This window comes from Poecilia mexicana, unplaced genomic scaffold (genome assembly GCF_051168715.1).
Source record: "Poecilia mexicana isolate PSO_F unplaced genomic scaffold, ASM5116871v1 scaffold_9, whole genome shotgun sequence".
NCBI classification, from domain to species: domain Eukaryota; kingdom Metazoa; phylum Chordata; class Actinopteri; order Cyprinodontiformes; family Poeciliidae; genus Poecilia; species Poecilia mexicana.
The window spans coordinates 22,419,364-22,445,652 of NW_028263378.1; the positions used below are offsets into that span (position 1 = coordinate 22,419,364).

At 41.6% G+C, this 26,289-nt stretch overlaps 1 protein-coding gene across 1 annotated transcript in view; it reads right to left on the reverse strand.

Moving 5' to 3' along the window:
* Nucleotides 1-26,289, reverse strand: part of LOC106915971 (tetratricopeptide repeat protein 28) — a 234,346-nt gene that overhangs the window by 89,721 nt on the left and 118,336 nt on the right. The window lies entirely within an intron of this gene.

Consider the following 26,289-nt stretch of genomic DNA (forward strand, 5'->3'; position numbering starts at 1 on the left):
TCTTTCTTCCATTCTCTTTTTTAAAAAAACAAAATTTAAAATATGTGGTTGCATGCAGTAAGCCAAGTGAGTCAATACTTTGTAGGATTCCAGCTACGGGGTGCAGGTGTTTTAGGATGTGTCTCTACCAAATCTGGACTTTGACTAGGCCCTTCTAACACCTGACACTGATCGAAATCATTTCATTGTGGCTCAGCCAGTAGGTTTAGGATTTTCTTCCACCACCTTGCTATCAGCTCTTGCTACCTTTCCTGTTTCTGCAGAAGAAAAGCATCCCCACCGGATGCTGCTGCCACCAACACGGTGTGCACATTCAGGGAGCTGTGAAGTGTTATTTTCCACCACATGACGTTCCAAGTATTTGCCAAACTATTCACGTTTGTTGCTCATTACACCCGAGCAACCTCTTCCACATGTTTACTGAATCCCCCCACGTGGCCCGAGGCAGAAACAACAAATTAGACTTCTTATGTATTTCCTCCAACAATAAATTTGTTTGCGCCACTAATCCATAAAAGCCAGATTTCTTGAAAAACTAATGAATGTGCCACTGGCAGAGCAGCGGTGGACTTCGGTAGGTCCTATTTAAAAATTGGGTGACTTCTAAAAGCTGCATGTTGCAATGAATTTTATTTTGGGTATCAGAGTAAAGAAAATGCATGCCACAGTTCAGCTTTTTCTTTTATTTGGAAACTAAATGAAAACCATGTCTCCCTTCACGCCACATATATGGACTACCTCGTATTTATCCACATATAATTCAAAGACTTTCTATAGCTCCAGACACAACATCCATTTGTACACAATTGACTGTGACAGGATGTAGTTGTAAAAGTCAAACATCTGGCAGCAGATACAGAATGGTCCTTCAACAAGGCAAAAATGAGACAGATTTGTCATTCAATCATTTATTTATAAAGCTGAGAAACACACATAAACTTGTCACAAACTGCATGCAGCTTGTGTCAGATTATTTCTTTCCATAAGAGAATAAAGTGTTTTGGAACATTTAGCAGAGAGAAACCTAAAACAGATGCCGTCTCTGAGATCTAAAGCCCCCATCAATAAGTCTGCTTTTTATGTCTGTTTGGACTCCCGAGAGAAAAATAATTAGGTTCCGTGCAGACGTGTAATTCAAAAATATTTTTATATTTGAGGCTTGATCATACAATAATCCAAGTAAATTGATAAATCTGACTCTGGTCCAGTTTAGAACCAACCACAAAGACTTAAAGAACTCGACTCAACTCAGTATTCACGATCCAAACCACAAAATCCTCCAAGGAAAAAGGCAAACTGAGCACTTCTGAGATAAAAGCCGGAGATGCGACTGTTCTGAGAGACAACTGCGTCTGCAAAGCATGGGAAAAAGGAAGAACTAAAGACTTTGTAGGGAAGCTGTCATCTTTAGAAGCCTTTTGGTGTTTTCGTGTGTGTGTTTATGCAAGTGGAGCTGCAGCCCCGGCTGCCACTTGACCATATCCTGAGTGAGTAGGCAGTCATTCCACTCACAGCCTCCAAAAGTGACACCAAGGCTAATTTGCCATTAGCATCTAAGAGGCCTTTTCATTAGTCTTTCCGAGCCTCTCTACTAGAACCACTACGAAGCGAGAAGGGAGGTGGGGGGGGATTAAACAAAATGAGACATGACATTGAATTTATAGAGACCAGTAATTAATTTCGCTTCCGTCTGAGCTGCACGCAGACTACAAATCACTCTCCGAACCCCTCTGCCCACGTCCCTTTACTTGCAACGCAACTTCACTAAAAATGACGAGGACAGAGATTAAATTCAAAGCATTAACCTTTGTTCTAACATTGTTATTATATGATGGGGACCGCAGGCCCGGGTACCTGCTCGATGTTAATTGCATTTTGAAACGGTGGAGTTTGGGCACGACACGCCGGTGAGAACTGAGCGCTCCTCCAAAACATTTTGCCCAAGGGAAAAGAAGACATTTAAAAGCACTTCTCTCGTTGATTAGATTTACCCTACAATATGCCCTGCCCTCCTGTCATTCCCTTAAGGGCCCCGATGGAAGCGACTAGGAGAAGAAGTAGAGAAAATAGATGGATAAACCGAGGCGTTCCTTCCATCAAAAAAGTAGCATCAGCTACTAGCGTCATTGTACCCCAAAATTTGGTAGATTAAGTATTAAAGTAAAGTAAAACCATGCACAAATAAATGAAAAAATAAGCTAACATGGTCAGAAATGACAACATTAATGCTCCCGAGGGCCTTATAAGGGATTTTTTGTCATTAATCTCCTCCTTCCTTTAAATGACATCATGTGACTAAAGAATAAAAAGCACACTGACTATACCCTTAGCCTTATAATCCAATAAGTCAATTTAACAGAGAGGATTCATCTAAGAAAAAAAAAAATTTACATCACAGAGGCTTAATGCTAATGAAATGCACTCATACCACAGAGAGAAGCTCAAGTGAAACTGATAAATTTAAGTTCAAGCCTCAAAGGGACAGTTCAGAATTCATTAGGCCAGGTTCTGTTAAAAACATTACAGAGGGCCAATATCTTACCCGCAGCACATAACTCTCATAGCACCTTCATTTAACGTAAATCCAGATTACGGCAGAGTGCGATAGCACAGACGAGTTCGCCGCTTTTGGCCGTGAGGCCCTACAAGTGAAGTGAGAACAAGATTTTACTCCTACACGTGTTTTTTTTTTTCCTCAATTCATGCTTAACAGGATCTTCTCTAAAAACACAGCAGCGTCCGCTCAGAGCCGCTGCTGGAGTAATTACAGCAGCGTCTAGCTCTGAGCTGTACACAGAGACAAACTGGGTGAAAGGGATTGATAAACAGGAGGCAAAAAAAGAGCGAGCACGGAACGGATCAACTTTGCCTCGTCAACATACAGCGGAGATTAAACTTAAATGACATAAATGACTGCTTAATCTTTCAGCCACAAACAGGAAGCCCCTATTGGTACTTCTCACACAACACATGCATGCCTCCATATCTGCTGCAACACGACATCCACAAAACAAGACTTTTCATCATGTATTCTGCCTAAATTTAAATATGGACTAAAACCTTCCTGTATCCTTCCTTTTTTTATTTTTTTTTATTTAATGCAGCAAAGTGCTGATGTCACAGAAGAGTGGATCCAGCAGGAAGACTTGTCATTCTTACCCGTGGGTAAATTCGCAGAGGACTAACACGCCTGTCCGGGTGCACATGTGTGTTAATGAGTGTGTGGTGTGTGTGCATAAGAAGCTACAAAATACTTAAGAATGAGCGAGGATAAAAGCTTTTCTTCTGACTTGAACATTTTAATATTTCATGAATGCTTGTTTGATGTAGTTTTAAATATTCATGTTTTTATGCTTTGGAGGAAGAGGGGAAATGATGCAAAAAAATTTTTCCCTAATATACTGTGATGCACACTGCGGGGAACCAACGCTCACATACACACACACACACACACACACACACACACACCCACACACACACACACACACACACACACAAAACAGCTCACGCGCACTTCTCCATGCACTCTGTTTCGCACTAACAAGACACTTACAATGAAGCATGGACAAATTTCTTCCAGTGACAGCTCTGTTGTTCACAATAAGGCTCACAGTTGGCGCAGCTGAACAGAAAGTTGACAAGATTAAGATTGCGAGTTTGGCACAACACCAGCTGTTTCGGGCTCTTTCTTTGTATTAGCAGATTAATGTCTCGGCATATGTCCTTGCCCCTTCCTTAGGCTCCTCTTCAGCACTCCGTAACCCCACGGGCGTCCTTGGCCCCAGGGAACACGTCTGTGTTTGCACTTGTCTGTCCCCGTTCGAGCTTTGGACCTAACAGGCTTAAAGGAAGGAATTCAATATCTCGACTAGTGATGTTGTTACTTTAAATGGCTGCGAAAAACACGAGCAGGACAGGAGTACGGCTTAGTTTAATGCGAGTGAGATTTACTGTTTGTACGAAGTTATTCTACTCTCTTAAACAAGGATGACTTTTGTTTCTCCCAATGAAAACTTTCCAAACCAAAGGCAACTGCAAAAATATATTATATATATATATATATATATATATATATATATATATATATATATATATATATATATATATATATATATATATTCTGCTGGTTGTACTATTGGATGTACAGTTCCAGTGAGAAGTTTTTATATCAACAGGAAGACAAACCTGTTCAATAAGATTGAATGTTATTGAAAAGCCCATTTAGTTTAGAAGCTTTATCACGAAGTGAAACACATGACAGATTAATTACATACAGATGGATGTTTGAAAGCCTTTACTTTTGTTAATTATGACAATTCTTCATTTATACCTAATGAAAACACAACATTTAAAATAAGAATATTACCTCAGATAAATAAAAAAATGTTTTTAAAAACAGAAATGAGGGCTTAGTGAGAAGTACGTATGTTTAATACCCGCTTAAAGACTGTGATTTTCAAAAAGGCATTTTTAATCTGACAAACAAAACTCATTGGAATGTATATGCCAATTTATTGATTAATAAATATTATGGCATTTGGGGATTTTAAAAGTTTATTTGAATCATTTTGCCTCCAAGGTGGATTGATGAAACATCAAGATTAACGTCTCCATGGGTTGAGAGGACGGCAACCAGAAAAGACCCACCTGTTCCAAAATGAACATTTTCATGCACGACTAACATTTTCAGTGCTTCACATTAACAAGCTGAGTGTTTCTAGAGAAAAGCTTAATGATCAAATGAGACAACTGGATGGCTACATTGAGCTATTTGGCCACAACTACAAGAAAATATGTATGGAGGATCAAAGCTAAGGCTTACATGCTTAAGAAAAACTGTGAAGCACAGTGGTGGTAGCATCATGATGTGGGGCTATTTATTACTGGTGGTGCTGGTGGGGGTCAAAAATGGTTACGAAGGACTACCTCAAAATTTATCAACAACACATGTATGGTGGAAAGTTGGACATAGATGTGGACTTCAATAGAACAGTGATATCAAAACACACATCAAAACAGTATCCATTATCCAGCAAGAATCATAGCAGAAGCTTATTGTATGAAAGATGTGCTTGTAAATTGCTAAAAGTCATGTAACAGAGCGTAAAAGTAAATATAAATAAACAAAGTAAAAGGAAGGCTAAAAAATCTTTAAAGGCCAACAACAAAATTACTTTCATTGTGCTGATGATTTTTTGAATTCTCACCATAACTGCACCTCAACCTAAAACCTGGAGAAGTAAAGTTAGATTTTAGCTATTGGACAGGTGTCTTACACATCGGCAGGAGAGAAAATGTTCCCCCCTGCTGGTGATGACTGTCATTTAACTGTTTCAAAGGTAAAATCCTGTCAGATCTGGTTGTTCAGCCTGTTTCCCTTTGATCTCTTACTCTTTTTTTTTTTGTCAAAGAGCGAACTCCCGAACAAGTTTATGAACACTGATTATCACAGATAAGGTTTCTAAATTCACAATATATTCAGGACTTCATCCATGCTTCTCTAAAAAAATCCCTAATACCTTTCACACAAAGGCAGCTGTTCCTTTGTAGCCTACAGCTTTGTGCCACTTGCTGTGCCCTGATCGGTGATCAGCAATAATAAAGATACACTTGAATGTAGAAATCAATGCAAGCCTTGTAACCTTGTCTGAGAGCGCGCCACACCCTTCGCTGCTGTGGCGTTCAGGGCACACCAGCTGCAGAAGATTTCTGATCGCCGACAGGGCAAGCGGTTCTCAAACACTGCTTTTGAGCAGAGCCCCTACCGCCAACAAAAAAGAACCCAAATCAGTGGATCAAATAGGGACAGCAGGCTGCAAATACACTGCACACACACACAAATACAAACTGAAGATGGGTATGTCGATATCCCCCACAGAAAACCACCTATTGGTCTCCAACAAACAAGTACTTGAAATCAGCTTTGGACTCAGGCCTGGAATGTCAGCATAATATTAGAACCAATGGCACCAACAGATAAATTGTTGCATTTTCCCTTCTGTTTCCTTTCTCCTTTACTGCATCTCCTTTTACATCTTAATCTAAAACTGTCCAGGTTTTCAGTATTAGTTTAGAACATTTGGTTCACGCTTTATCGAGTTTAACCAGTTTTTTTCTCAGAACCGTCTCAGTTCTTAATGGCACAGCAGCATCAGACGGTCATCACCTGCAAAATCAATTATGCAAACCCTCTGTTCACTACGTCCAAAAGGTTCTTTTGAATCAAAATCTGGTAACTGTGGAGCCCATTAAAGTACAATGGGCTCATTATCTTGCTCTAGAAACCAGCTTGAGGTTATCCTGCCTCAAGAAGTGAAGTAGTGGGCATGCTGAATAATGAACATAGCGATCAACAACACTATGCACATTTACCGTGTAAATTAGACCCACAGCAGCAGTCTGAACTGTTGATACAAGGCGGCCTGCATCTATTTTTTGGTGTTTTGTACTAATCTCTGCCCCTACCATTTTATTGTAGCTGAAATGGTTCTGATGAGCTGTTTATTGTTGAGCTACTGTTGCCTCTAAATCATCTCAAAATGCTCTGGCAATTCCCCTCTGACCCCAGACATCAGAAAGACATTTCTGTCCATAGAAACACAGCTGACTGGATATTGCCTCTTTTGCAGGCCATTCTATGTACTGGAAATTGTGGCAGATCAGCAGCTTTTGAAATAATAATCATCTTCATCAAGAACCAAGACAGGTTGAAAGTCCCTAAGTGCCTCTTTCTCTCTATTCTGTTTGAACTTTTACTAGTTGTCTTCACCACGTCTAGATGCCTGAATGATGGCTTAGATATTCATGTTATCCAGTAGTTGCACAAGTGCACCTAAAGAACTGGGCAATGAGTGTACTTGCAATTATAGTCAAAAGCCAACTCACAGGATTTACCAAAGATCAGCTGCTTAATTTAGCAATCACAGATAGCTGTTGATCATGGCGAATTAGCTTGAAGATCTGCTGCCAAAAGAGAAATGGAATAGAGACTGTTTTGGACACGCAACTATACAAAAAACATATTAAACTTCTATTTAATATCAAATTTCTATGCATCTCAACACAACTCCTTAGATATAGCTCTTTGTTTTCCAGTAGGAAAGAGGTCTGAGATCTATCCTGGCCTGTGATGTACTGACCCAAGGCACTACAATTGCTGCCTTGGGTCAAACATAGACCTTTAACCCCTGAGGTCACACAGAGAAGCATGATACAGCTCCCTGTCTATTACCATCTACCCAATCTAATAAGACTGAACCCTAAACCAGAGAACAGCACTGACCCGCATCGATCAAGTGTGTCCGTCAGTGTGTGTGTTGCAACTTGCAGAAAAAAAAATAAAAAATCATTGACAAACCAGTTTTTCCTCCCACTGAGTGAGCCTTTTCTTTATTAATACAGCTAGTCGATGAAAAATGCTGCTTTTTTCTCAGCATTTTGTTCCTAACCAAAACGCTGACTGCACTGGCTTTGGCAGAAGAGCCTTACTTAACCTCATTATTTGTTAGTCCTGTAACCCAAATCAAAGGTGCATGTTAAATACCCATGCAAGTCAAACTGAGGTCCCTCACAATCTACATTCAGGTAGTGGTAGTAAAATATTTATGATCCATTGATGTATCTCTCTCCTAATGGGCGCTGCAGACTCTGTTGACTGCTGTTCCATCCAAAGCCCTTAATGAGGCCATTACATTAGATGGCTTTAATGAGAGCAAATTAATTATTCTTTGTGGAGCTGGCAATTGAAGGGTAAATGTTTCATTATTTAGTGAGTGGCGGCAATGAAATCTAGGTAAACTCCAGGTGGCCTGGAAGAGATTTCAGTGGGAGAGTCTCTCAAGACTGCGAGGAATCGATTAGCCGGCTCACATCAAACTGGCAGGCAGCGCAGGACTTTAGATTGGAAAAGGTCATAGTCCGGTATGTGGAATCAATGCTGACCACTCTGTATTCACCGTGTCTCACATTATCTGACTGGAGGATGGTTTAATGTTTACTAAAAACAATTACCAAAAGACAAAGAGAACCTTCAACAAAAGGAAAAAAAAAAGGTCAGGGCTTGCAACGTGCGTCTATTGTGGCAGTAAAAGTGAAGCACAAGGGAAAAAGCTAATATTGTTCATTCATCAGCAGCAGATGAAACGGCACAATGGTGGCAAGCCGTGGCATCATGCAGTGACATGCTGTCACAATGCGCTGTTTGGCAGAAGAAATTCAATTTTCTTTCTGCTCCATGCATGTCCGCCATAACAGACCATTTTCACAAAGGAAACAGACCAATGGAAAGTGATAAACCAGCAAATAAAATCGCGAAACGCCTGCAGCTCATTCCCAGCACGTTAATCCCAATGTTGGAAAAGTCATGTCACACTGCCGCCGTGATTTATAGCTCGATTTGTCACATGGATGCGGCTTGCATACTTGCATTCCTATTAACATCTTAAAGAGCCTTTAGATGAGTGGCTGAGAGGTTCGGGGTGCTATACAGATTTCCATGCCCCTCTCGACTAGATCCTTGGCTTCACTCAGCACACGATCCCTGCAGCCACAAGGGCTGACTCTCAATTAAAGTAGGCATTAATTACTTAAAGGAGCTTTAATCAATCAAGGGCAGATGGTGAACCTGAACAAGGGAGCAAAAACCAGGCAGCAGGAGGGCCTTCGAAACCACCCAGACTGAAAGGTGGCCATAAAGATCTTTAACGCAAAAACCATAGGATGTATTTTTTTTTGTCCTGCCTTCGCGTCAAAATCTCTAATCTTCAATAATTATTTTAAAACACCGTCCAAATCTTTTTGTTTGATCAGCTTGCAAATTTAGACACTTTGCTCTTTCTTCTTCGCGAAACAATAAAATCTATTGAATGTATTAAGAGTGTCTGTGAACTAACGATATCAAGTTTGCCACAGATTTTTGGATCTATTTTCTGCACTTTGACTGGACCACTCTTCCACAGGAACTTGCTTTGGTCCAAGTCATTCTTTTGCAGCTCTGAATGAATGTTTAACAGTGAGAATTTAGGTTTCTGTCTTGCTTTTTGGTTCATTTAGTCCCTGTGTTTTGACTGCTCCCAGCTGTGTCTTGTGTTCCCTGATTACTCCCTGTGCATCTAACCTTGCCTGTGTCCCCTGCTCCCTGTTGGATACTTGTCGTGGTTTGTCATGAGTCGTGTCTTGTCACCTTGCCTCTGTTCCATTCGTGTAGGTTATTCCAGTTGTTATTCCAGTTGCTACCAGTGTCTGAGCTCCTAGCCTTTTGCTCACCTGTGCTTCCTGGACTTTGTTCGCTTTGTGGATCACCATTAAATATTCATTTTTGCAATACAACCTGGGTCCACTGCGAGATTCATTAACTCTGACCAGCTTCCCTGTCCCTGATGGGAAAAAAAAAAAAGAAAAAGAAAAACATTCCCAGGGCATGATGCTGCCACCACCATGATTACTGCAAGACTTTCGTCACACACTGTTTTGCATTCAGGTCAAAAAGTTTCATTTTGGTCTCATCTAACCAAAGCTGCAGCGACATTTGTGTTCTGATTAACCAACATGGTTTTTGGTAATCTATAAATACAGGTGGTTATTGCCTTCTTTTTAAAAATAAAAGACTTCCTTTGTGCCATAAAGGGCAGATTTGTAAAATAGCTAATAGGTTTCCTAATGACAGATACCTCCTTAGTTGATATCTACATTTTAAGGAATACTATTGTTGTCCAGATTTTCGGTTTAGGTGTCTGGAAAGAGCTGGGCAAAGAAAATGCAAAGAGCTCAAAGATGAGCTCTTTGCATTTTCCATTTACGCCTTTCACACAAGGCCTTCAGAGAACAATTGCATTTATATTGTGATTAAAGTACACACATATGAATTCTGTTCACTAATTGTATAGCTTCTGAAGGCAATGAGTTGCATTTGATTTTATCCAGGGACTGTCGGAGTGAAGGGTCAATGATATAAATACCAGTGGCAATTTACTGATTCAAATATGTAGGAAAAAAAAAGATTGAAAGCCATGTGTATTTTTTATTTCACTTCACATTTATGCAATACCTTCTGTCACATAAAATACCAACAAAATACAAAGAAGTTTGTGGCTGTTACATGACAATGTGAAGTTCCAGAGGTAAAAAATAATTTTGTTTAGCTTTGCAGGGACAGAAAGGGAGACTACCTGGACCAGGTTCTGCACCCAGTTGGCCCAACGACCATGTCATCCATCTCTATTTGTGCTCCCTTAATTGTCTCTGACGGTGAACTCAAGCATGGCTGAAAGAAAACGTTCCTCTGTTAAACACTGGCTAAGAAACAAATGCTCAATATAAGACCCAATCGCCATGACAGCTCCAACTGACTCTGTCCTACCAACTCTTCAAAGCGTCACACTCATGTATTCACTTTGCAGCAGGAGGCGTGCGTTTTACATCAAATTGCAATATCCACAATATTTCTGGTCTGGAAAGTAAATAAAGATCTTCAGATTTCTGCGGCTGTAGCTTTTGTTGTTTGTCACTGAAGATGCCAAAGCGAGAAACAAAGTCCACCAAGTCGTTACGCTCTCCGAGTGTGACACGCAGTAGGCAAGGCACTTTGCCAGAGTCAGCACTTCATTAGAGCCTTCTGGCTTGAGTGGAAAGTTGCCTCTTCAAACAAGAGTCAGCAGCAGGCTGCCCGACAGCATGGCTTCTCCAGAGGAGCCCTGCAACACTTCAAACGAGTCGCAGTCAGCCATCGAGGTGTAATGAAAGCGTAGCATGGGCTCCGCCTGCTTTTGATTCCGCTATATTCATCATAGAATAAAGGCAGGCTTAATCATTGATAAGGCACTGAGAGGCTGGGCAGAGAGCAGGGCAAGGAAAGACTATGGTAATGTGGTCCAGAGGGTGAGACAAAAACATCAAGTAGGTGGACAGAAGGCAAGGAGAGAGCGCCAGGGGGAGAAAAAGGTTAGCACATGAAGGAGGCACAGGGAGGCCTCTTGTTATTCCTTCCTCGTCAACTGTACACGTCTTCCTCCATCCCAGCTATCACAGCTCTTTATTGTGAATGACCTATTTCTCCTTCCCTTCTTTCCAGAACAGCATCTGTATACTGGTGCTGTTGTGGCTGCAGCTCCCACAGCTCTGCCATCATGCTTGTGCACACACAGAGATCTCCCCAGTGATTATCAGATAAATGCACTTTAATTCACAACACATGCAGCTGAGGTTTATATATAGACTCGCTAATTCCCCTCTGGCCACAATGCAATATGAACTCCATGCTGTACCAATTTAAGTGTGTGATGAGTCCCGCGCGGACAGGCTCCGCTACTTATCATATATATGACAAAGCTGGGCCAGAGGAAAAAAAAAACACCAGAAGCTGACAAATGTAGGATTATGAGAGGAGCAGTTTGGCTTTATCAATGATTAATGACGAGACGAGCTTCCTATGGAGAGTTATTGGTCAATCTTAGATGCAGTTGAGCTGAACAGTGTTTCCAAGAGATGCACAGAGAAATGACAGGCCCTGAAAAAGACCAGCTGGGCAGAAAGTCTAAGATTTTTTTTCTTTTTCGCTTCCTGATCACTTAATGCACCACGATGAAACTCCATCAGGTCCCGACAACAAGGCCACTCTGCAGCGTCGATGTTGTTACTGAAGGAATCAAGAATTACAAGTATGGATTTTCAGTATCAGTATAAGTTGCTTCAAAAACAGCAACAGCGTAAGAAGTTATTTAAGGAAGCCATCTTTTTACCGAGTCATGTCAACTATTCATTCAGGCTTCTATGGCAAAGGTTATTTTATATTTGTACAGGTTTGAAACATTTATACCCAACTTTTTCAGGAACAAAAAGGTTCTGTTGACCACATGTTTTCAAATCTTACCTGCAAGATTCACCTGTTCGCCGATTTCTCTGTGGACCAAACTCCAATTACTTGCAGAAATCTACCTGATCGCAATTTTTTTAAGAGCACATATAAGGTATTCTAAAGAAAATGCAGCTTGGGAAACTGATGAGTGCAATGCTAGTTGACACACTATCAGCTTGCGTTTGCACAGCTCTACCATATTTTTTCTTTGGCAGATAATGGCTACTCCAAAAGGAGTTGCAACAAGACTGCAACAAATTGCGCAAAAAGTAATGCGCAAAATGATGCTTCAGCCTTTGATGCAAATGAAACACAAAGAATGTAGAAAAACATACGTAAAGAGAGCGTGGAGCTGTTTTATCACAAGCAGGTTAGCCAACCAGCTGGCAGAAATCGCTTTGTGGAATCCACATCTGGCTCAGAAATCAGACAGGTCCACATTGTAGTACCTTGAATGTTGTGCTCATTAACGCACATCAAGGTATATTTGGTGTTTGAACTCAAAGTAGTCAGTTATACGCATTTTTAGTGTTTGTGGAGTTTAGCTATTCATGGGTGGCTGTGATCCCATACCATAGGGGCCCAATGTATGACAGAAACCTTTAGAGAGATGGTTAGCGTGTTCAGGGAAAACACACAGAGATCACTGCTTCCCCCCGGCCCCTCCTAGGTGGCACCACCGAGAAAATCCACAGCAAACTTTGGATTTGTGCGTCTTCAGTCATTTCACAGCGGACACGCACACGAAGAAAAAAGGAAAATGTTCAGTTCTCCACATCGCAGCTAATGCACATTTTTTTATCAACGAGTACTCTTTCATTTGGACTGAAATCCTGACAGCCAGCTCCCATAGGAGGACTAATTGGAGTAGCTCTACAGAAAAGGAGCTATCTGCCTCTGATAACACCGCACTGCCCTACAACACATCTGCACGGTCTTTGTGTTTGCTCATTAAAACGGCAAGTTCTCTCAGCGTACATTGGCCATCACTGTGCATCATTAATTGTGCCCACCTGCTTATAACGATCACTACATTTTTTTTCCTCCCCTGGCTTTGATGTCTGTCTCCATGGATACTCAGTGGCGTGTCCAGAGATGAGATCAACTGAGCAGGTCGCCTTACCTACCTGTAGACAGTTCATATATGATGAAAGCGCACATCTATAACTTCTCTGGCAAATGCTCTCGACGTTAAGCGTAATCTCCCGCCCGAAATCACACATGTGAAAACACACACACACACAGACACGCACACAGTAAGCCAAAATAAAAACACTTGCTCGAAGCTATGAGTCATACTGTGGATGCCAACAATCAATGGGGCTCGCCGCACCCAGCTGGCTGTAGCAGCGGAATGTATTAATTTTCTCATTTGGAAACAAATATAAACTGCAAATAGATTAATGGTGTTTGATCAACTTGGCGGAGCAATGCCAATTAGTATGCATGGATGGGGAGAGGCAGGATGTTTCATTTTATGTGCTGTTCTAAAAGCTTTCGGCAGCTACTATAAATGGTTAGGTTAAAATGAGATGACATGACAACCCGCCTTACTGCTTTTTCTCTCTCTCTTTTTTTTTCTTTTTTCTTTTTTCCATAGGCATAGTTCCAAAGACGGAGAAGAGGAAGGGGTTTATGGAGGGGTAACATTGGGAAAAAAACACGGAAGGGGAAAAACAGAGTTAACTGAGACCTTAGTTTGCTTGGGAACATGAAGAGGGCATGGGGTGGGGGTGAGGGGGGGAAAGTTGCCTTCCTTTTCATACAACACTGAGTTTGGGCAATTACTAGTGACAGCAGTTTGCACCACGACAGAGAAAAGATTGATCCGGACAAGCAAGACTCTGTTTGCTTTGTTAAAAGTAATTAATCACTGCGGCCACAGAGGACTGCTGCCTTGAGTGCTACAACAATTCTACCGAGTGAGTCAGCATGACCGCGTGTGTGCATACGCATACGCATGTCCCGGCATACATTTCTGGACACAGGTCAGGAGAAGTCAGAGAAGAAGAATGGGGCAGGATGGTGGAGAAAACTTAAGGAAAAGGAACGCTGGCAGATGGAGGAGGAAGGAGGGAGGAAAGAGATGAACATTAACATGGCGACCATTCATCCTTATGCATGCACTCATGAGAACCAGTAACGCCATCCATCATAAGAGCCCTATATACACTTACTGAGTACAGAAAGGGGAACCGTGGCTTAGGGAGGTAAAGTCGGGAGAAAATACAGATGGGTCCTTATCATCACGTTATCTAGCTCTGGCTTTAAAAGGACAATTACACATTTATATCTATGTGCAGTTGAAAAAAACTGAGATTTTTTGCACTCGAGTCTGGCTTTAGTGACACCACCAAATTAGTTACTTAGGGGCAAAGTTCATGTTTGGGTGTGTCCATCACAAACCCTTGATCTGAGTCCCACTGAAAGTTTATAAGCAGAGAAGAACAGGTATTTGCGAGCAAAGTGACCTATAAACATGACCCAGATATATTGGTTCTGTCAGGAGAAGTGGGCCAAACTATTGTGAGAAGCTTCTGGAAGGACATCCAAGCATTTGATCTGAGACATATCGGGACCATATACTAGAACATCAGTCAAAAATATGAAAAGATGCTTTGTATCAGACGTTAGCTTAAAGATATTGAATCTGCAGACAAATCTGGCCGTTTTTAATACCTGCAGACATCTTCCTGCTACATGTGATTACAGCGACAGATAAGTCATAGATAAGATTTGTTACATTATACCTGCTGGACAGCTGTCAGAACAAACCAAACATGATTTATCTCCTTTTAACTGCGTACATCACTGAAGCATGGCGCAAAACAACAAAAGCAGACCAAGTTAAAGTCTTGTAAGTCCCTATAGGTAACATGAACTGCCCTGAAGCTGTCGGTGCTGTGAACCACGGTCGCACCTCCCCACCCTCCACACTGCAGTGATAACAGCAGCAGGAGCCCAGAGCCACAAAGACACAACTCTGATCAATAACACGGCAAACACACAACACTCAGGACCACAGAGGGGGACAGGGAGGGGCGGCAGAGATCTCGCTGCGTCTCAGGGGTCTTGAGGGAATGGGTGTCACTGGGCGACGGGAGAATTAGATGTGAAAACGTGAGGGTAGCTGAGGAGAAAAGATGAAGGGGTGGGGCAGGAGAAAACAGGGGGGCGTTCTTTAGAGTCATATTTCTATCCATAAGAGAGAGGGAGAGAGGGGTTGAGTTAGAAGGGCAGCAGCTGCAGCGCTGAATGGCCATGCGCAGAGAAAGCTCTCATTGAAGTGTTGGCTGTGCAGCCGCGGGCTTGGGCTCTAATAGAAACAGAAACCAGGGACCCTTCAGTGTCAGTGCCACAGCTGAGCTGAATACTAAATCCCTCCTCTCTTGTGCTAATGATCACCCCGAGCATGGAGCGGGAGTGCAACACTCGTTTGCAAATGAACATCAGGAAACCTGCAATTTCAAATTAGCACATTGTCCGCGCCCGCTGATCGACACTCGCAGCCTTGCCGTGCGAAACCTGGAGGACACCCATTTGGTCAGTGAAGACACAAACTCAGCATTTCTTCACAACAACAATTAGCTCATGCAGCCTAAGCAGCAGTGGGCGGTGTTATTTGAAATAGGGGTGGTGTGATAAATCCAAAAAAAAAAGACGGGGAGAAAGCCCAGCATCCCCACCACCCTACTTCGTTCTTCCATATGGCTGAGGTGGGGGAATTAGCAGGTTAGCCCTGAAGCTATGACCCCAGTTGATGTAGCCACTGCTACCATCATCATTTAGAGGCAGAAGCCCCCTGTGAGGAAACCCGGACCATAACTTAAGCTCGAGCGGACCCTCTGGGCTTCCAACTAATATTCAGGACACCGTTTCACCATTCACCATCAGATGGCTCTGTGTGAATTTTACTTAACAATAATGTTCATTTAAGAGCATGATACCCGCTGGTTGGCTTCACTCAGCCCATAACTAGATGGCACCTCACTTTTCTGTAAAATATGTTTCTTTCTGCACATCCTTGCGCAAAAAAATAAAGAAAACAAAATGTTGCCACAGCACATATTTTCTAAACTGTTTTCTAACACCGATTCCCTTGAATCATTTATCAAGTTGTGGCATTAAGATAACATCCTGCTCTTACTCATCTCCTGGTGCTCCTCTATGAATAAACTTCCTAATATCAGCCAGAGATGGCTCATTATGTTGACCTATCACGTTAGGCTTCTTTTAAAGTGTTTTTTCTCTCGGGTAGAAAAGGGGAAAAAAAAAAAAGTCCACTGCTCCTGCTTTCAATGCTACTAGATTAAGCATCCTGTTTTAACCCTCTTTCAGCTGCTTTTTTTTTTTTTTCCCCAGAGCTTGCAGAGATGAAGAGAGCTTTGGAGTGTTCAGAGAGAATTTCATTCAACCTGTCGTGCTTCATGTTGCCCCAAGGGTATTTCCCTACTCCCCTGCCCCTCCTGTCAGGGGTCTGAAAGCTAAACAACCTCGAGAAGAGGGCCAGGGAGCCCACTCATCTACTGTACAAACATGGTAAGCACAGGCAGGATGGAGCATCTGGCTGTTTACAAGGCTAAGCAAACACGTAGATCACTCCTGATAATGACTCACCGAATCTCATGGACTAATAATGACTTATTTTTAGAATCGGAGCTAAAATCGCGACACCAAACTGTGTGACTCGCAGTTCCTGCTTTAAAGTTGTTTCTTCAGGATTCCTACTTTCAACTTGAGATTCCAGATTTATGCAGAGTTCTTGGGAATTTATTTGGGTAAGTTTCTAAACCAGTGAAGCTATGAATTTTAAAACTGGAAAAAAAAAAAAAAGGACATGACAGGAAGAAAAATGGACGGCCACACAGATGAATAGTGAAAGGAATGGATGAACAAGCAGATGGAGGGCCAGATATAACTTTTTAATGTCGTATTAGGGAATAAAACCTGGACACAGATACATTTTCCATATTCCAGACTTTTCCACGTTGGCTATAAACCCTAATATTACAAGTTCAGTTTAATCTTAGATTATTCATGCTTCTGGCAGCTATGGATATGAAATTAGTTTTATTCAACTAAGAACTTTGTTTCTGATAGAAAATCAAAAGAAGCGGTTAGTTTTTGTAACCGTTTTATAAAAGGTAGAAATAAAGAACTTACAAATTATACATTTTACATATGCCTAAATTATTACTGGACAAAAAAATGTGCTGGCTTTACAGCAATCAAACTCTTCTTGAGTAACCTTTTGCATCTTTCCACTAATGTTCTGATGATCTATGTGACGATGAGCTCCCACTCTTTGAGGTTGAAAAGCCTCTCTGCCATCACCCTAATCTTCAGCTCTCTCTGAAGAGAGAGCTGAAGATTCTCTCTTCAGCTCTGGCTGTCTTAACCAAGTTAAGACAGCCAGGGGTATGAATATATTTGAGCTTATCTGTAAGACATGGTTATAATCGCTGGACTTAAACACCAAATATAAAGCCCACCCTGAAGCAATGTTAGAGAGCAATAGCCATTCTAATGCAAACATCACAAAAAAGATGCGATATCATAAATGTGTAAGTGGTGTGAAACTTTGTGCTCCCCCCCCACCGCACACATGCTTTGATACGTGGCCGTTTTTCTGCCCAATTATGTGATGCGCCTCAATCACCAAGCCGTCTTATTAAACCGGTTGCCGGGAGAAACCAGAGTAATTACTCAGTCTCTCACAACACCTTTTATACTTTGGACCAAATCTGATGTGCTGCTCCAAATGTCACACACCTCAGCTGACAATTAAGCAACATTCTTCCCTCTGTAGTTGGTTTAATGGGCTTGCCATAGTAAAAAAATAAATAAAAATAAAAGCTGCAAGGCACGGACAGTTCAAATTGGAAAAAAAAACAGAGACTATAAACCTTGGAACATAATTTATATATTCATCTACAGGTATTTACCAGCTGCTCAGGTCAGATAAACCATGAATGTCGTGCCTAATGAATAGTATGAGGTGTAATGAAAACAAGCGGCAGATTCATGCTACTTCCACTTACACAGCAAGCTACTCTCTGACTTACATAAGCTTCACCACATTTGCTGTGGTGTGAGAGGATTTTGTATTGTTCTAAATGCCTTTAATCACAGGTTTCAGCCAATTGGTGGCTCAGGGAAAAAAAACAATACAGAAACACCAGAGACGACAATATGTCAGGAAACAAAACAATAACACACTGACAGGAAAATATGACATCATATGACAAAGCAGTTTTCACAAGTGAGCAATGTTTTCCATATCACACACACACAATTAACAAAAGCGTCTTGTGAAGAAAACAATTTAAAGCTAGTTTGTAGTATGTGCTAGTCAGAAGATGCCATAGTTTGGAAGGCAGTCAGTTTCAATTGAAACTCTGCCCTTTCAAGAGACAAAAGCTGAATATTGTAGATAAATAATGTAAATGCTGTACTGATGTTGTATTGGGAAACTATGTTGTGGTTCCATGTTATACATATAGAAAGACTATAGTGGGAAGTCAGAGATCCACAGCTAAACTCAAGCTCTGATTCAATATGGCTGCTGGACATATGATGCACTGAAACTTGGGTCCAATAAATGCTCATTGTTTACATAAAACCAGAGATGTACATTGCACTTTCCAGTCTTTTTTGGTAAACATTTTTCATTCGTTTCTGCATTCATGGATTTGAGAGAAAAATTGGCATTTTGGTTTGTATTGCCAAACAGAATCAATTTTTTTATGGTTACGCCAGGAAAAATGATCTAATTATTACCTCTATACATTGAGTGGCTTTAATGTCAAACAGTCAACATATATTCCTTTCATGTTTCCGCAAATACAGTAAACGTTTGACAAATCTAAAACAGATTTTAAAGAAACTTTGCTCAATGGAGAAATATGAGGTTCGGGTGTGGAAGAGTAAATATTTCAGCCTACGTAAAGCTGTGAAATATCCCTTTAGTATTCTCCGTTAAACTCATCTTTCACATCCTGCCTTCCAATTTTATGTAACGTTAATTGATTGTTGCAAATATCTTGTCTGCCACCTTTAGCATAACTGGTGGCTAACAGTTAGCCTAAGTGCACTAAGAAAATGTATCTTGTCTGTCACTGTTCTGGTTTTTCGCATCCAAATGCTTCGATTTGATCAACAAAACTTTGGTCAACACAGGAAGTATTTCCTTCCTTTCTTAATAGTAGGATTCTCAAACACGGATTCAGAGTGTCAAATTTAAACTCATGTCTCTATGGCTGGAGATCATAATGACACCTTACCCTCAACTCACCAAACAAAGTTGAACGTTGACGTCAGCTGGATATAACTTCACGAGTCAGACTTTAATTTGTGATGGGTTTTGTCACCATGAGATCTCGTGGCACAAGGCCATGAGCCCTAGTAGTTAGGAGCACAGTAAATTATCCACTGGGTTTCCAACTTTTAACTAGAATGCACTCAACAACTTGACTACATCATTATTCCCACATGCAAAGTTCTGGTTCGAAGACAAATTGAATGCAGAATTAAACTTTACGTTGCTTGGTAGCGCCTGTTGTTCAGCAACGCAACAATCTGCCAACAACAAATCAAAAAATAAGGCCAGAGACCATCCATAAAGTACGACACCTCTTTTCTGTCGATTGGCTCATCCAGTGACATCAAGTCATATCCCGTCTCTATCGGGGCAGCTCACCCTCGTGTCACTTTGCAATGCACGAAGTCCAATTAATAGAGCACTTTCTATGCAAACATGTCACAGTGGCAGCTGCCTTACTCTCTCCTTCTTCCTGAGAACAGCTACAACGAGCGCTCAGTGTTTATGTCACTTCTTAATTGCATTTCCCCCCCTGGTAGAGGTATGGCTTTGTGCAGACGCCCCGAGGAAGAAAAAGAAGGTCAGGCTGCCAATTTGGAGCTGGCAGGTCGAAAGAAGCGGTGGCACTTAGCTTCACATGAGAAGAGGGTGGGGGAGGGGGGAGAAGGGGTACTCATCTATGGAAACCAGGACAAACAAAAGAGGTAAGTGAAGGGGAAAGGAAGATGAATGCCCCCACAGCTGTCTAGAGTTCCTGGGAGGGTGAAGGCTTCCAGAGACAACCCTTGAAGCACTGCTACCTGTGATTGAACAGGAACAAAGTTAACCAGGTGGGGGGTGTACAGGAACTGTAAGGCCTTACGACACCAGTAATACTCAAAAACACCAAATGAAATGGTAGTCAAAATAATCATTTGGAAGTTAGCCAGCTTTTTTCTGGTTGTTAACAAGTATATACGCAATGCTTTTATTGCACTGTCCATCATTTAAAAAACAAAATGTTTTGAAAGTATGTATAGAATCAAGAGATTTATTTTCTTGATCATCCCTGACTGGGAATTGGCCGGTCGGGGTCTCCGTCTTTTCATATCACTGAATGCACCACTCTTCAGAGGGGGAGTTGTTGCTGAGGGACAAGGATGAAGATTTCAGGATCAGTAAGGTGTTGGAAATTAGGTCAGAAGAAGCACAATGACATAAGAGGTTTGTTTAAAAGGAAACAGTATTTTCTATGACATGTTGACAGATTTATATTTCATGAAGCCTGTAAGAGAGTAAGACTTAAAAAACAGTAAGGCTAAACGGAGTACAGCAAAGCTGCTCTGTTTTATCCTTTCAGCTTTTAACCTTTGTTAGTCATAAAACATGCAGGATCTGGTTCTGGTCAATGTGAAGGTACAGATCCAAATTTCCTGGAATAGATGCAGTGTTATTCAGAAAGAGGAGTGTTCACCACACAAGTGAAAGTTAAGCTTCGGCATTAAGCTTCTGAGACAGACAAACTGAGGAAGAAAGTTTTTAGTTCTAGTAAAAATTTCTATTTATTTGTCATAGCAAGTAGTGCTAGTATCGCAACGGAGCTTTAAACATTAAAGAAAAATGTTGTGAGAACACATGGCCAAAGATGATCTGATTTATCCAGTTTGCAATAAGTTAAATTGGAAATGATTTGCAGAGGGAAAACAAAATCCATTAAAATGATCCCAAAACGTTTAATTTATAGGTAAACATCAAATGGCCTTGATGCAGCGTCTGCTTTAGCGTCTGCACAGTTGCTTACTGACAAAAAAATAAAAAATAAAAAAAATTCAGGGAACCTTGGATTTTTAATTTGCCTCCGTTTCTGAATAATATTACGTGTGTTCGTTTTAAAGTACGAGGGAGAATGAAAGGATAAACCACAAAGCTAGTTCAGAGGGAGCCAGCTCAGAACGACACACGGAATGAGATTAGCACCGGCAGTCTATCACTCTGCGCTCTCTCTGAGCCGAACTAAAATCAATACCTGAAAAATATTTTTATTTATTTACCTACATTCTATACAATAAGTAAATTATTTGCTTGCGACATCAAATCCGTTCCAGCGGCAGCGCGGTCTGAAACATGAAAAGGAAACCGACGCGTATCTCTTTGACCAGACTTCTCTGACAGGCAGCATAAGCTTCGTGGATCCCCCGCTTTGCATTCCAGCCTGTCTGGGTCATACTGTCGGTTTGTCTCTGACATTTGTTGTCTGTCCGTCCCAATCCGGGGTGTCACTGAACCAAGTCAGGAGGATGTGGCAGTTCTGGTCAGGAGTTCATCATGGGTCAACAGCTGGGTTCCTCCCATGGGGACACCGGCTTTGTTTATAGAGAGGGATCTTTTTTTTTTTTTTTTTTTTTGCATGCAGTCACCCATGAAGGTCTGGTCATATTAATGCAGAATATATCTAATACACAGCAAGAGTTGGTTGACTAATTGCAATGGTTGTAAAGCTACTATATTGTGCTTAATGAAATATGTAAGAGTGAAAAAAAAAAACAAACTCAGGCATCAGAGACGCATCCTGTGCACAAGTGTTGACCTCTCTGACCTGGACACCATAACCCTTCAACAAAAACACACACACACAAACACACACACACACACACACACACACACACACACAGGCTCAATTTTACAACAGCAGATGCTGGAACCCGGTTTCTGCAGCTGCCTCTGCCTGTCAGTCATAAAGAAACATGCAGTGAAACCAGACAAACAGGAGTAAGTGCTTTGCAACACACTTGTCTATTACAGAGGTGCATCCATCACCGCCTCCAGGCAAAACCGCACACAGAAGGAATCATTGCAAGTGCTACAATATAACCATAATCGTCTTGAAGAACAACTGATGGAGAGTTATCCTCAAAAACGGCGAGTCCCATATTCTCCCGTTTGCTGACGACAAAAGCTGCCTTCATGACCTAGCAGACAGCCATCCCCGGGAATCAGCCCAAGCACTTGTCTTTCAACGGGACTCATAACTGGAGGATCCTTTGAACATCACACCACATGCTGCTAACGGAGCGTCAGGGCCGGCCCCAGGGGTCCCCCAAGCCTGCCGTCATGCTCATGTTTTTCAATGCACAACCACTGATATAAATGAGGATTCGAATAGGAAACAGCTGAATCAGTAAATGGAGTCTTACACCCCAGATGACCCACAAAGACATCTGAGCCAATCTCTCCACATGTTTGTTTGTCAATACAAATGAATACGTATCTTTTCCTGTCTCTCTCGTCTCCCACGAAGCATCTCATTCCCTATTATAAGGAGAGAATCCCTTTCAAACGTGCTCAATTTGACGACACTGACTCTTTTTGGTCTCCGGGGAGCAATTACAGCTGCCCTGTCAAACACTTCAATGTTCTGAAGTACCAGTTCACTGCCTCGGGGACCCTCTCATGTCTCCTGAAGCCGAATTTCGACCCCTGTGAAAGTTTGCTCACACTAGGCCCTTGAACTTACGCAGTCGAAAACCAGACCGGGATGCGAATGAAAATAGTTTCCAGGTAAACACTAGGCTCCACATCTATACCTCAGCCTATTAACCCCTTCCTCGACCTCAAGCCCTCCAACTCCCTTTAAAGACAACAGCCATAGTGAACTCCATGGTGACTGGATCCCTATTTGTGGAGGGGATTCTCTCTCAACAGTGACCTCTTGGTCTTAAAAGGCCTTCCACACAAAGCTCAGAGTCCTTCAAAGCATCCCCCCCTCTTAATGAGTTTGGCATCATCTGGTTGGTTTCCAGCATTAAAGGCTTCCTCTAGATTTATGAATGGGTTGTGTTAAAAGGCCATAAGCAGTTGCTATCTCACATGCAGACCCATAATTCTTATTGGACCATTATCTTGTCTGAATCCAAACCTACTCAAAGTCTCTAGTCAAGGCAGACTTTAACTAGAGATGTTTGCAACTATTTCCCCCCCACAAAAGACCAAATCAATTCTTTAGTTTCTACTGACATTTATATAAGATACATTCTGTCTTCCTCGCCTTAAACACTGATTGTGGGACATAACCCTAATTTAATGCATGTTCGTTCATTTAATATCTTTATTCCAGGTGTACAATTTCCCATGCAAAAGACATTTTTATCAACTCCAATAAATTTCTAAATAAATTAAAAAGAACTACCTACAACATCAACCAATTGCTACGACTTATTCCATACTATTTTATAATCCTAAATTGTATTCTGTCTGATTCGTCTTTGCAGACAGAGCTTGGAATCGTGCCACACCCACCTTGTGAATGTTCAAGTTGCAAGCTGGAAAACGGCATGACTTTCTATTTCTACCATGAGCAATACATGCTGATAACGAAGCATTTCCCCCCGTTTCGTACAAAAGAGGAACATCTTCACTATGTTTAACAGCATTTTACGTGCCACTAGTTAAACCAGGAAGTGCTAAAAGTTTAGTAAAGTGGAAAGTCTGACTGCATCCAGACAGCCAGGTTGGATACCAAACCTGGGATTGCTCTGTCAGCTCCGCGGCCGGGATCCTGGCTTCACACGGAGAGTCCTAGTTTGTTTTTCCAATTTGGAACTCGTAAAATCAAACTCTCACGAGACGAAGAGAGGAGTTACCTACTTCAAGTAAACAATTCACTGTTTATAGTCACTTAGCAGAACTTCAGTTCAAAAACCCAGAACTGAGCCTCTTAATTAAATCACCTTGTAAAGTCCAACTGGCACAGCAACAGAGGGTTCACGCTTCGCTCAGCCCACACACCAGGTCCCAGAAGAAGGCGAGAGGTGAGGACTCTAAAACGTCCCGGCTCTATCCTAATGATAATGTAAGCACTTGGCATGCTTCAAGACCTCCACCACCGGCCAATTAGATACACCCCAGATGGGATTGCGATCTCGCACTCAATGCATGAATGTCACAACAACACTGCTTATCAGATGCATGTCGTTATGTTTCACCTGCCTTGCATAGGCGCCAAGAGTGACAGCATACCTGATAGCACATAGCTCCTGTTACACCGTCTTTGCAGCGGTGTATTTTCCCACCCGCTTTGCAGCACTGCAGCAATGGTGCTAATTATAAAGGCTGAGGAAAGACCACGGCGGGTAATGTAAATGTCAGATGCTTGAAGGAGAGACTCTGGGCTCTCCTCAGGATTGCTTTGAATCTTGCTTCAGTGATCAAAAGCACGCACAGAGAGAGGAGCACAGAGCCAGGCCCCAGTTATTATCACCTAAATAATTCAAGATTATTTCATGCAGAGAGCAAGAACACTGAAGATCACTGCCACGTACAATAATTACATTTAGTTCCTTTTCAGTAGCTTTTAAGGCTTCACACCCTTAATTTTGAGCCCTCGTATCCATACGTCAAGCTTCAAGTGGAAAATAAAGTCGGGCAAAGATCTGCTGACAAAAATTAGCTTGGCATTTACAACACGCGGAAGAAAATAAGGACGCTCTCTTGGGTTATTAATCTCTCCTTCTTTTGCTTTATGAATTAATAAACCTGCCTTATTAATGTGTTCCAACAAGCCAAATTCAGTTTCTGTAATGGCCTAATCATCTTTTAATTGCACACCTACCTGAAATGCATCTTGGCTCGACAGAGCGGCTCTGCGCCTCAACACAAAACTATCCGCCACACGCTGATGAGAGACGCTGGCCTCGCCGTGATGGAGACCCTATGTCTGTCTTCCATTTCTATTTTCGGGGATTATCTAGCAGAATATACGGGCCAAGAGTAGATTTATAAAGTGTCCGTGGGGGGGGGAGTAAATGTATCGTCTTGTGCTGTGTGTTTCAATCAGATTGAGCGGGTGCAAGCGCAGCACATTATTCTCCCCCCTGCTCTGCATAGCGCTGCGCTAGGCTATGTCCTCCTGCTGTATTAGTGTGATGTATGACCCAAACGCAGTGCTGCACCACCCTGCACACACTCCTAACGTACAGCTCCAAACGCCCTCTGCGGCTTATTTTTTTTCTTTTTTATTCCACCTGTCAAGCTGTTATTCATCCCTGCCTCTCTCGTCTCTCTCAGTTCCTCCCTGCTCTCACGTTTTGCTTATATTTTCATCCAGCATTACATCTCTGTTCTTTACTGTATCCATCACTTCGCTTTGTCTTCGCGAGCGCCTCTGTAGCTTTGTTTGCCTCAAAAAGAAGGAAAATATCATCACGACGGTGTGGGTGTTACAGATGCAACACCATACACAGATATAGCGCCTTGCGGTACTTGTTCGTCTTAAGCCTCTTTATATTTTGTTAAGTTACAGCCACAAGCTAAATGGTGTTTATTTTGCCATCTTATATGCGAGAAACTCTTATAGATATTTCAAATAGCGTGTATGAGTGTTGTCACAGTAAACCTTTGGCAACACTTAAGAGCGGGCCAGTCAGAGTAACGACTTAAACTGATGGAGAATCGGTGCAAGGAGCTAAAATTAGGGTGATGGCAGAGAGGCTTCCCAACCTCAAAGACATGGAGATCACCTCTGAAACAACAGTGGACGTATGCACACATGCAAACATTTTGGTCAGCAATTATATGAGGTGTTTGACGTTTTGGCACATACTTTTTTGACACAAATAGGTAAAAATGTTTTATATCCAATACTTTTTCATTGCTCTTTTTTCAGAGACGAAAATCTTGTTTTCTATCAGGACCAGAAAAAATTATTATTGATGTACATATGAAAAAATGTCTAAATAATCCTGGACTCAAAAGCAGGTGACTTTTAAAGGCAGCTGGAATTTTATTAAGGAATATCAGAGGGGGAAAAAATGACCTAACTGATTTTTTTTATAATTAATATATTTTTTTATTTCTTTTAATAACATGAAGTCCTTAAGAGTTAAATCAAAGTTTGTGGTTTAAAAGCGACAAAATGCCAGCCAATGTCTCGAAGGCGTAAAATATTAGACGTGGAGCACAGAAACGTGCAGTTCACGGAGGAGCGCACAGCACCAAAGGTGTCACTTTGGGCCACTTTGCAGTTGTGCTCTGACAGAGAATGATGACTTCTTCTATCAAGGGGAGTTGGTGAAATGACAACCATTCAATGGCAAAATAGAGAGATTGCTTAAGTTCAATAAAGTAAAAGTGCATTTGAGTA